Raw genomic sequence first — 12,388 nt, 5'->3', positions numbered from 1 at the left:
AGGCCTATGCCCATGCACAGCAGGAAGAAGTTACAGAAGAAAGAGACCTCCACCCCAATTCCCAAGAAGTATCTTGAGTATGAAGTCTCTCAGGGGGGAGTTGTTAGGGGAAGCACACTGATTGAAACCGCCCACCCTGGCCAGGCACCATAGTAACCATTAGCATGAGTTGTTTTATGACAGGAGATCCTGATAAGGAATAAGGAACTAATAAGCCACCACCAACTGGAAGAGTTCGGGAAAGGTCAAAAGGAGACACCACGTGTCCTTCCACTTCCTAGAATCCCTCTCGCAAGCATCCATCTTGGCTGAGTGATAGGTGTGCCACCAGTAAAGACTCTGAATTAAAATAATTGGTCAAAGACCACCCAGAAACTAATCCCATCACCATAAAACCTGAGACTGCTAGCCACACAGCTAGGCCAAAGAAAAAAACACGATGCTATAGAATTGAATTTATTGACATGGGAAGATGTTCATGATATATCCTTGCTGCTGCTACTGCTAAGTCGCTTCAGTCGTGTCCGACTCTGTGCGACCCCATAGACGGCAGCCCACCAGGCTTCCCTGTCCCTGGGATTCTCCAGGCAAGAACACTGGAGTGGTTTGCCATTTCCTTCTCCAATGTGTGAAAGTGAAAAGTGAAAGTGAAGTCGCTCAGTCGTGTCCAACTCTTCGCGACCCCATGGACTGCAGCCTACCAGGCTCCTCCATCCATGGGATTTTCTAGGCAAGAGTACTGGAGTGGCTTGCCATATATATATCCTTAAGTAGACACAAAGACTAAATTGAATGTGTGAGTTAGGATAGTTTTGGCAGCAAGTAATAGAACATCCAACTCAAAATGAATTAATTTGTTTATTTTTAAAATATTGTATTTTTATTTATCTATTTGTTTGGCTGCACCAGTTCTTCCCTGTGGCCAGCAGGATCTTTGATCTTTGTTGTAGCATGTGGGATCTTTAGTTGTGTCATGGGAACTCTTAGCTGTGGTATGTGGGACTAGTGCCCTGACCAGGAATTTAATCTGGGCCCCTTGAATTGGAAGCGTGGAGTCTTAGCCATTGGACCACCAGGAGAGTTCCCAAAATGAATTTAAAATGATATATTTATTTATTGCAATTATTAGATGTGTTTATCCAATTGGTCTGGAGAAGGCAATGGCACCCCACTCCAGTACTCTTGCCTGGAAAATCCCATGGACAGAGGAGCCTGGTAGACTGCAGTCCATGGGGTTGCTAAGAGTTGGACACGACTGAGCGACTTCCCTTTTACTTTTCACTTTCATGCATTGGAGAAGGAAATGGCAAACCACTCCAGTGTTCTTGCCTGGAGAATCCCAGGGACAGGGAAGCCTGGTGGGCTGCCGTCTATGGGGTCGCACAGAGTCGGACACGACTGAAGCGACTTAGCATCAGCAGCAGCATCCAATTGATCTAGACCAGAGATAGAGAAGGCTTTCAGGTTGTTGATTCAGTGACCTAACAATGTTAACATGGAACTAGTTTACTTCTCTTTGCTCTCTCACTCAAAATATCTGCTTTATCCTCCATCTGGCTCCCAAAATAATTGAAAGAAGTTGATTCCTCATTCACATTCAGAGGGAGAAGGAGAGAATGACAGACTATCACTTGCTATAAAGACCAAAGAGGAATCTCTCTAAAAGTCTCTAGCAACCACCTCCTAATTTATCATTGGCTAGAACTGCATCATATTCAGATTTCTAAGCTCATAGGGAAAGGGAATGTGACTTTCTTCATAGTCAGACTCACTCACTAAGCTAAGGTCAGTTTCCCTAATAAGAGTATTATTCAATGGAATATAGGATCATTTGCATTTGGAAAGTCTGATACAATTAAAAAATATATCTATCTATCTAATGTCTTTGAATAGAATAGAAAATTAACCCCACATTATGAAAGTATTGGGCCTTGGAATTACATTTGTTTTACATTTGTTCCTTTTGCTTGCCTGTATGTTGTAGTCTTCTATAATTAAGTATGTGCTGTTGTTGTCTCATTAACCTTTTAGTGTGGAAAACTTTCAAATCAACCCCAAAACACAGGAAATAGTATAATGAACCCTCAAGTATCCATCACCTAGCTTCAATAATTATCAACTTGTGATGAATCTTGTTTTATATATTATTTTTATAATAAGAAAAAAGTTGGTTTTAGTTAAAAAGAAGATCTAATCACCTACTTATCATTTTCTCTAATCCATAGAATTCACCTTTATGCAAATCAGTAAGATTAGGTAAGGAGAGCCCAGTATTGCTCTTGTCAGGTGCTCAAGATCTTTCTCAAATTGTGCCCAATGTATTTCTTTGAGAGTTTGGTATTGCTCAGTTTCTTACCCTATCTATGCTTCTCAGAAATTCATGCTGCAGCATCCCCAGTATCAAGAGGAAAAGCACATGACTCTAGGAACTTGGCATACAGATTAAAATGGCTCACTTGAAAGCATAGAGTTATTTTGAAATCTCATTTTTACTTTTAAAATCTGTGAAGATGTGCATTTTGCTGCTGCTGCTGCTGCTGCTAAGTCGCTTCAGTAGTGTCCAACTCTGTGCGACCCCATAGATAGCAGCCCACCAGGCTTCCCAGTCCCTGGGATTCTCCAGGCAAGAACACTGGAGTGGGGTGCCATTTCCTTCTCCAATTCATGACAGTAAAAAGTGAAAGTGAAGTCGCTCAGTCGTGCCCGACCCTCAGCGACCCCATGGACTGCAGCCTTCCAGGCTCCTCCATCCATGGGATTTTCCAGGCAAGAGTACTGGAGTGGGGTGCCATTGCCTTCTCCGATGTGCATTTTAGGCTATGTTTAATAGAAATGGAATTTCTAAATTACTCACCATTGAATAAATTTGATACTGTAGAGAGATGGTACATGTTGGTATTATGGCTTCCAGGCTTCCAAGGCAGCTTGACAAATACACCTGCGAACACAAGATCCCCAGTTTGAGAGGCACAGCCTAGGCTTCTCTCTACATTTAAAATCCTGATTCTCCCCTCTTTGTTTCCTTGATTTTGAAAGTGCATTCTCTTTAAGTGCATTCTCTTTGATATCAGTGTTCTTGCTTTTCCCCACAGGAACCTCAGCTGGTGTGACCTACCCTAGGACCTAATCCTTAGTTGTCAGCCCTACTGACTCAGCTTGGCCAGGTCTGGCCCAGTACCCTGCAAGAAGATTTTAGATGTACGAAAACACAAGGGAGAAGATACGTTTTCATCTAATAGATATTTACTGAGCACCAACTATGTGTCTGCATCTGAATGCAGAGTTCCAAAGAATAACAAAGAGCGATAAGAAAGCCTTCCTAAGTGACAAATGCAAAGAAATAGGAAAAAAAAAAAAACAAAAAAACAAAAAACAAACAGTAGAATGGGAAAGACTAGAGATCTCTTCAAGGAAATCAGAGATACTTAGGGAACATTTCATGCAAAGACGGGCACAATTGAGGGCAAAAACTGTATGGACCTAACAGAAACAGAAGCTATTAAGAACAGGTGGCAAGAATACACATAGGAACTATACACAAAAGATCTTAATGACCCAGATAACCAGAATGATGTGATCACTCACCTAGAGTCAGACATCCTGGAATGTGAAATCAAGTGGGCCTTAGGAAGCATCACTATGAACAAAGCTAATGAAGGTGATAGAATTCCAGCTGAGGTATTTCAAATCCTAAAAGATGATGCTGTGAAAGTGCTGCACTCAATATGCCAGCAAATTTGGAAAACTCAGCAGTGGCCACAGGAATGGAAAAGGTCAGTTTTCATTCCAATCCCAAAGAAAGACAATAGCAAAGAATATTCAAACTACCGCCAACTGCACCCATCTCACACAAAAACATAACAAGGTAATGCTCAAAATTCTCCAAGCCAGGCTTCAACAGTACATGAACCGAGAACTTCCAGATGTTCAAGCTGGATTTAGAAATGCAGAGGAACCAGAGATCAAATTGCCAACACCCTCTGGATCATAGAAAAAACAAGAGAATTCCAGAAAAACATTTACTTCTGCTTTACTGACTATGCCAAAGCCTTTGACTGGGTGGATCATGACAAACTGCGGGAAATGTTTAAAGAGATAGCAGACCACCTGACCTGCCTCCTGAGAAATCTGTATGCAGGTCAAGAAGCAACAGTCAGAACTGGACATGGAACAATGAACCAGTTCCAAATTGAGAAAGGAATATGTCAAGGCTATATATCGTCACCCTGCTTATTTAATTTACATCATGCAAAATGCTGGGCTGGATGAAGAACAAGCTGGAATCATGATTGCCAGGAGAAATATCAATAACTTCAGATACGAAGGTGACACTACCCTTATGGCAGAAAGCAAAGAGGAACTCAAGAGTCTCTTGATGAAAATGAAAGAGGAGAGAGATAGTTTAAAACTCAATATTCAAAAAACTAAGATCATGGCATCTGATCCCATCACTTCATGGCAAATAGATGTGAAAATAATAGATACCATGACAGACTCTATTTTGGGGGGCTCCAAAATCACTGCAGATGGTGACTGCAGCCATGAAATTAAAAGACGCTTGCTCTTTGAAAGAAAAGCTATGACCATCCTGCTGCTGCTGCTGCTGCTAAGTCGCCTCAGTCGTGTCCGATTCTGTGTGACCCCAGAGATGGCAGCCCACCAGGGAGAATCCCGTCCCTGGGATTCTCCAGGCAAGAACACTGGAGTGGGGTGCCATTTCCTTCTCCAATGCATGAAAGTGAAAAGTGAAAGTGAAGTCGTTCAGTCGTGTCTGACCCTCAGTGATCCCATGGACTGCAGCTTACCAGGCTCCTCCATCCATGGGATTTTCCAGGCAAGAGTACTGGAGTGGGGTGCCATTCCTAGACAGCATATTAAAAAGCAGAGACCTTACCTTGCTGACAAAGGTCCATGTAGTCAAAGCTATGGTTTCTGTGGTAGTCATGTGTGGATGTGAGAGTTGGACAATAAAGAAAGCTGAGTGCTGAAGAATTGATGCTTTTGAACTGTGGTGTTGGAAAAGACTCTTGAGAGTGCCTTGGACTGCAAGGAGATCCAACCAGTCAATTCTAAAGCAGATCGGTCCTGAATATTCATTGGAAGGGCCAATGCTAAAGCTGAAACTCCAGTACTTAGGACACTTAATGTGAAGATCTGACTCATTGGAAAAGACCTTGATGCTGGGAAAGAGTGAAGGCAGGAAGAGAAGTGGACGACAGAGGATGAGATGATTGGATGGCATTACCGACTTGATAGACATTATTTGAACAAGCTCTGGGAGTTGGTGATGGCCAGGGAAGCCTGGCATGCTGCTGTCCTTGAGGTTGCAAAGAATTGGACATGACTGAGTGACTGAACTAAACTGAACTGAGCTGAACTATGTGTCTGGCACTTAGCTGGGCTTTGGGAATAGTGTAGTTAAAAGAAAGGACACAATCCACTGTTATCAGAGACACCAGTAATGTATAGACAATTATAAAAGGAGCTAAGAAGTGCATGTTTTATGAAGTATTGTGTCCTGTGATGCTCAGAGCAGGGCTCCTTAAGTGGCTCAGGAATATGTTCCAAAAACATGATGCAGTATGATTTGGGAGACAAGGAAGGAGTGTCTTGGTAGTAGTTTTCTATATTTTAATGAAGACTTGCTCTTGTTTAACCACAGAGAGTGGCTTCTTAGAAGTAAGGGGATAGTCAAAAGCAGGAAATTGTTTCTAGGGTTTGCTTCGTACACTTACTACACTGATTTAGCAAGAAGGAATGAGCACAAAGACTTTGATTACTTTGGGGTGGAAATTAGAAAACTAATTGTATTCTTTTCAGCCTGAACTTTTTTGGTGAGCATCTTTCACGTGTGTTTGGAATTTTATTCAAGTCTTGGTACTTTTTACTCATGTTGCTTCTTCCAGTAATGAAATTTCTTTGTTATCTTGATCACATCTTAATCATTGGTGAGTCCTTGGCCTTCTGTGGTGGCTCAGCTGGTAAAGAATCTCCTTACAATGGAGGAGACCCAGGTTCAATCCCTGGATCAGGAACTCACCTGGAGAAGGGAATGGCTACACACTCCAGTATTCTTGCCTGGAGAATTCATGGACTGAGGAGCCTGGTGAGCTACAGCCCACGGGGTCGCATAGAGTTGGATACAACTAAATAACTAACACTTTCACTTTTTCACTGGTCTTCTGTGAAATCTTTGCCAAGCAGAATCAGTTGCTCTATTCTTTCTTTTCCCTTAACACCATCTCTTAACAGGTGGAGCTTCGAACCATTGGTATTGGCCTCTCCTCCTGTGCCTTCCTGGTTGAGAAAACAATTAATCATTCTAGTTACTAACCTCAGAACTCTGTATGGTGGTGGTGGTTTAGTTGTTAAGTCATGTCTGACTCTTGTGACCCGGTGGAGAGTAGCCTGCCAGGCTCCTCTGTCCATGGGATTCTCTAGGCAAGAATACTGGAGTGGGTTACCATTTTCTTCTCCGCAGAACTCTATACAGTATTTAACTATAATGCATTTTTTAAAGAAGTATATGGGCTAACTGGATTAAAATTTAATTTAATATTTATAGTGAACTGATTATTTTGATTACTTTATCATTAAAAGACTATATCAGTCAAAAAATTTAACTTTATTTTTTCTTTATTGTTTCTCGGCAAAAGAATGGCATAGTGGTGGTGACATTGGCATTTGCTCTGAAACCATCTTGATTGAGTGAATATGATGCAACACTTATTTCCCATTGAGAAATTCGGAAACAAACACACCCAAGCAATGATGAACTCCTCTAAGGTGGAGATAGAAGGATAGGCTGTGTTGACGCACAGTTAATCAGGGCTGAGTAATAGAGCTGAGTGAGAAAACAAATGAAGAAAGCCCTGTGCCTACCCTTTGTATGCTCTTCTACAGATGTATAGTCCTGACCTTAAGGTTACTTAAGCAAAAGACTGTCTTGTATCTGGACTTTTATTTTTCCACTGTTAGCCTCCTTTTCTCCTCCATTTCAGGTATTCAACAGACACAAAAATCTGTCACTACAAAGTGACAGATTGGGCTTCCCTGGTGGTTTAGTGATTTAAAAAATCCACTACCAATGCAGAAGACATGATTTCAATCCCTCATTTGGGAGGATCCCACATGCTGTGGAGGAACTAAGCCCTTGCATCACAACTACTGAATCTGTGCTCTAGGGCCTGAAAGCCACACTACTGAAGTCCCCGAGTCCTAGGGCCTGTGTCCCGTAACAATGGCAGCCACCCAGTACATCCAAAAAGAAAGAAAGAAAGTGGCTCTTGATAAAGAATTGCTATTGTTCAGTCACTAAGACATGTCTGACTCTTTGTGACCTTATGGACTGAAGCATACCAGGCTTTCCTTTCCTTCACTGTCTCCCAGAGATTTTTCAAATTCATGTCCATTGAGTCAGTAATGCTATCTAACCATCTCATCCTCTGTAGCTCCCTTCTCCTGACTTTAATCTTTCCCAGCATCATGGTCCTTTCCAGTGAATCAGCTCTTCACATCAGGTGGCCAAAGTACTGGAGCTTCAGCTTTAGAGTGAACTTCCTATTGAAATCTCCAAAGTGATGCCAAAAACTGGGGACAGTCATGGCCCTCTGGTAGGGGTAGACACCCTATGAAGTCAAAAGATTTGCTCTCCTAACAACTACCAGCACCCAGCTCTGCATATGTATAAAGAGACAACAAGGGAGAAGAGTCCCCTGCATGGATCACTGCCTTGTTGTAGCGAAAGGGTTTGTGTAACTCAATGAAGCTATGAGCCATATCATGCTGGGCCATCCAAGATGGATGATCATAGTGAAGAGTTCTGACAAAATGTGGTCCACTAGAGGGGTAAATGGCAACCCACTCCAATATTCTTGCCTCAAGAACCCCATTAATAGTATGAAAAGGCAAAAATATATGACACCAGAATATAAGCCCCTCAGATCTGAAGGTGTCCAACATGCTACTGGGGAGGAGTGGAGAGCAATCACTTACAGCTCCAGAGAAAAATGAAGCAGCTGGGCCAAAGTGGAAATGATGCTTAGTTGTGGCTATGTCTGAGGGTGAAAGTAAAGTCTGACACTGTAAAGAACAATATTGCATAGGAACCTGGAATGTTAGGTACATGAATCAAGGTAAATTGGATGCGGTCAAGCAGGAGATAGGGCTTCCCTTGTGGGTCAGATAGTAAAGAATCTGCCTACAATGTAGGAGACCTGGGTTCGATCCCTGGGTCAGGAAGAACCCCTGGAAAAGGAAATGGCAACCCACTCCAGGATTTTTGTCTGGAGACTCCCATAGACAGAAGAGTCTGGTGGGCTACAGTCTATAAAGTCGCAAAGAGTTGGACATGATTGAACGATTAACACTTTCACTTTTCAAGCAGGAGATGACAAGAGTGAACACTAGCATCTTAGGAATCAGTGAACTATTAATAAAATGGATGGGTGAATTTAATTCAGATGACCATTATATTTACTACTGTGCCCAAGAATCTCTTAAAAGAAATGGAGTAGCCCTCATAGTCAACAAAGAGTTCAAAACCTAGTACTTGGGTGCAATCTCAAAAATTACAGAATGATCTCAGTTTGTTTCCAAGGCAAATCCTTCAACATCACAGTAATCCAAATCCGTGCCCCAACCACTAAGGTCAAAGAAGCTGAAGTTGAATGGTTCTATGAAGACCTCCAAAAACTTCTAGAACTGACACCAAAAAAAAAGATGTCCTTTTCATCATAGGGGATTGGAATGCAAAAGTAGGAAGTCAAGAGATGCCTGAAGTAACAGGCAATTTGGCCTTGGAGTACTACATGAAGCAGAGCAAAGGCTAACAGAGATTCGTCAAGATAACATGTTGGTTATAGCAAACATCATCTTCCAACAACACAAGAGACAACTCTACACATGGACATCTCCAGATGGTTAACACCGAAATCAGATTGATTATATTCTTTGCACCTGGATATGGAGAAGCTTCATACAGTCAGCAAAACAAGACCTGGAGTTGACTGTGGCTCAGATCATGAGCTCCTTATTCAAAATCCAGGCTTAAATGGAAGAAACTAGGGAAAACCACCGGAGAAGGAAATGGCACCCCACTCCAGTACTCTTGCCTGGAGAATCCCATGGACCGAGGAGCCTGGTAGGCTGCAGTCCATGGGGTCGCTAAGAGTCGGACACGACTGAGCGACTTCGCTTTCACTTTTCACTTTCATGCATTGGAGAAGGAAATGGCAACCCACTCCAGTATTCTTGCCTGGAAGAATCCCAGGGATGGAGGAGCCTTGTTGATTGCCGTCTATGGGGTCACACAGAGTCGGACACCACTGAAGCGACTCAGCAGCAGCAGCAGCAGGGAAAACCACTAGGCCATTCAAGTATGACCAAAATCAAATCCGTTATGATTATACAGTGGAGGTGATGAATAGATTCAAAGGATTAGATCTGGTCTGAAGAACTGTAGATGGAAGTTTGTAACACTGTACAGGAGGCAGTGACCAAAACCAAAATCATCCAAAAGAAAAGAAATACAAGAAGGCAAAGTGATTGTGTGAGGAGGCTTTATGCATAACTGAGGAAAGAAGAGAAGCAAAAAGTGAGGGAGAAAGGAAAAGATATAAGCAACTGAAAAGAGAGTTCCAGAGAACGGAGAGATAAGAAGCCTTCTTAGCAAAAGAAAACCTATTCTGAACAAAGTTAGGCTGGTCCCATTCCATCTGTAATGTGCAAAATGTCTGCTCTGGCTGGACTGATGTGAAGTCCATGTCTACATAATCTGCTCAATATCTCTCCACTGTCCAGAAATATTTAATGTTCTGTTTGTACTAGATTAGTTTCTTATTCCATGAATCTCTGAAAGATGGAAGAAAATTGGACCTAGTATTTAATATATTTCACTTGATTCTAAAGATAATTAAAATTTAAAAAGCATTTCTGAATAATGCCTCAAGTTTTGAACCCTAGGAAAATGGGCATAACAAGTATACAGACACATTTTAATGAGCATTTAAAATAATTTACTTTTGTTTATTTTCATAACTTTTCAGTTCTATATGTGTATTTTGCAGAAATAAAATGATTCTTTTAAAATATTTTTTATTTTTGTGCTCAGATATATTTTCTGTTGATCTATGAAATGTTCTGTACAAAGCTGTATGGTGGTACAGTTGGGCTAGATACTTTTGTTTTTTAAAATCTGGACTTAGCCAAATATATTTGACCATGTTAAAAACAGTATCTTTTTATTAAAAATTTGATTGCATAAAAAAAGGCCTTCTTAAATGAACAGTGCAAAGTAGAGGAAAACAATAGAATGGGAAAGACTAGAGATTTCTTCAAGAAAATTGGAGATATCAAGGGAACACTTCATTCAAGGATGGGCACAATAAAGGACAGTAATGGTAAGGACCTGATAGAAGCAGAAGGTATTAAGAACAGGTGGCAAGAATACACAGAAGAACTAGACATAAAAGGTCTTAATGACACAGATAGCCACAGTGGTGTGATCACTCACCTAGAGCCTGACATCCTGGAGTCTGAAGTCAAGTGGGCCTTAGGAAGCATTACTACAAACAAAGTTATTGAAGGTGATGGAATTCCAGCTGAACTATTTAAAATCCTAAAAGATGATGCTGTTAAAGTGCTATGCGCAATATGTCAGCAAATTTGGAAACCCCAGCAGTGGACATAGAATTGGAGAAGTCAGTTTTCATTCCAATCCCAAAGAAGGACAGTGCCAAAGAATGTACAAACTATGGTGCAATTGTGCTCATTTCACATGCTAGTAAGGTTATGCTCAAAATCCTTCAAGCTAGGTTTCAGTGGTACATGAACTGAGAATTTACAGATGTACAAGATAGATTTAGAAAAGGCAGAGGAACTAGTTTTTGTTGGCTTAAAGCTTAATATTGAGAAAACTAAGATCATGGCATCAGGTGACTGCAAGAAATCACACCAGTGAATCCTAAAGGAAATCAGTCTTGAATAGTCACTGGAAGGACTGATGCTGAAGCTGAAGCTCCAATACTTTGGTCACCTGATGTGAAGAGCTGACTCATTAGAAAAGACTTTGATGCTGGGAAAGATTGAAGACAAAAGGAGAAGTGTGCAGCAGAGGATGAGATTGTTAGATAGCATCCCTGACTCAATGCACATGAGTCTGAGCAAACTCTGGAAGGTAGGGAAGGACAGAGAAGCCTAGCAGGCTGCAGTTGATAGGGTCCAAAAGAGTTGGATACAACTTATGAACAGAACAACAATGTGATACATCTACTGTGGGCTTCCAAGACACCTAAATCCACAAATATATTCCTCCTGACTCAGCTTCTATGTTGCACAGAAGGACACAGGAAACAGTCCATCTAACTCAGACACATGGAGGTAACTCTGAATACATTTTCTTCACATGATAGGCAAAGGATTCAGTTCAGTTCAGTCACTCAGTCATGTCCGGCTCTTTGTAACCCCACGGAAGTAGCATACCAGGCTTCCCTGTCCATCACCAACTCCAAGAGCTTGCTCAAACTCATGTCCATTGAGTCTGTAATGCAATCCAACCATCTCATCCACTGTCATCCCCTTCTCCTCCTGCCTTCCAATCTTTCCTAGCATCAGGGTCTTTTCCAATGAGTCAGTTCTTTGCATCAGGTGGCCAAAGTATTGGAGTTTCAGCTTCAGCATCAGTCCTTCCAATGAATATTCGGAACTGATTTCCTTTGGGATGGACTGGTTTGATTCCCTTACAGTCTAAGGGTCTCTCCAGAGTCTTCTCCAACACCACAGTTCAAAAGCATCAATTCTTCGGCACTCAGCTTTCTTCACAGTCCAACTCTCACATCCATACATGACTACTGGGAAAAACATAGCTTTGACTCAGTTCAGTTCAGTTCAGTTCAGTTCAGTCGCTCAGTCGTGTCCGACTCTTTGCAACCCCATGAATTGCAGCACGCCAGGCCTCCCTGTCCATCACCAACTCCCGGAGTTCACTCAGACTCACGTCCATCACTCGAGTCAATGATGCCATCCAGCCATCTCATCCTCTGGCATCCCCTTCTCCTCCTGCCCCCAGTCCTGCCCAGCATCAGAGTCTTTTCCAATGAGTCAACTCTTCGCATGAGGTGGCCAAAGTACTGGAGTTTCAGCTTTAGCATCATTCCTTCCAAAGAAATCCCAGGGCTGATCTCCTTCAGAATGGACTGGTTGGATCTCCTTGCAGTCCAAGGGACTCTCAAGAGTCTTCTCCAACATCACAATTCAAAAGCATCAATTCTTTGGCACTCAGCTTTCTTCACAGTCCAGCTCTCACATCCATACATGACCACTGGAAAAACCATAGCCTTGACTAGACGAAACTTTGTTGGCAAAGTAATGTCTTTGCTTTTCAATATGC

The sequence above is a fragment of the Bubalus kerabau genome, chromosome 7 (assembly GCF_029407905.1).
Source record: "Bubalus kerabau isolate K-KA32 ecotype Philippines breed swamp buffalo chromosome 7, PCC_UOA_SB_1v2, whole genome shotgun sequence".
Classification (NCBI taxonomy): Eukaryota; Metazoa; Chordata; class Mammalia; order Artiodactyla; family Bovidae; genus Bubalus; species Bubalus kerabau.
The sequence above is the reverse complement of the archived record's forward strand: the minus strand, read 5'-3'. Positions refer to the sequence as shown.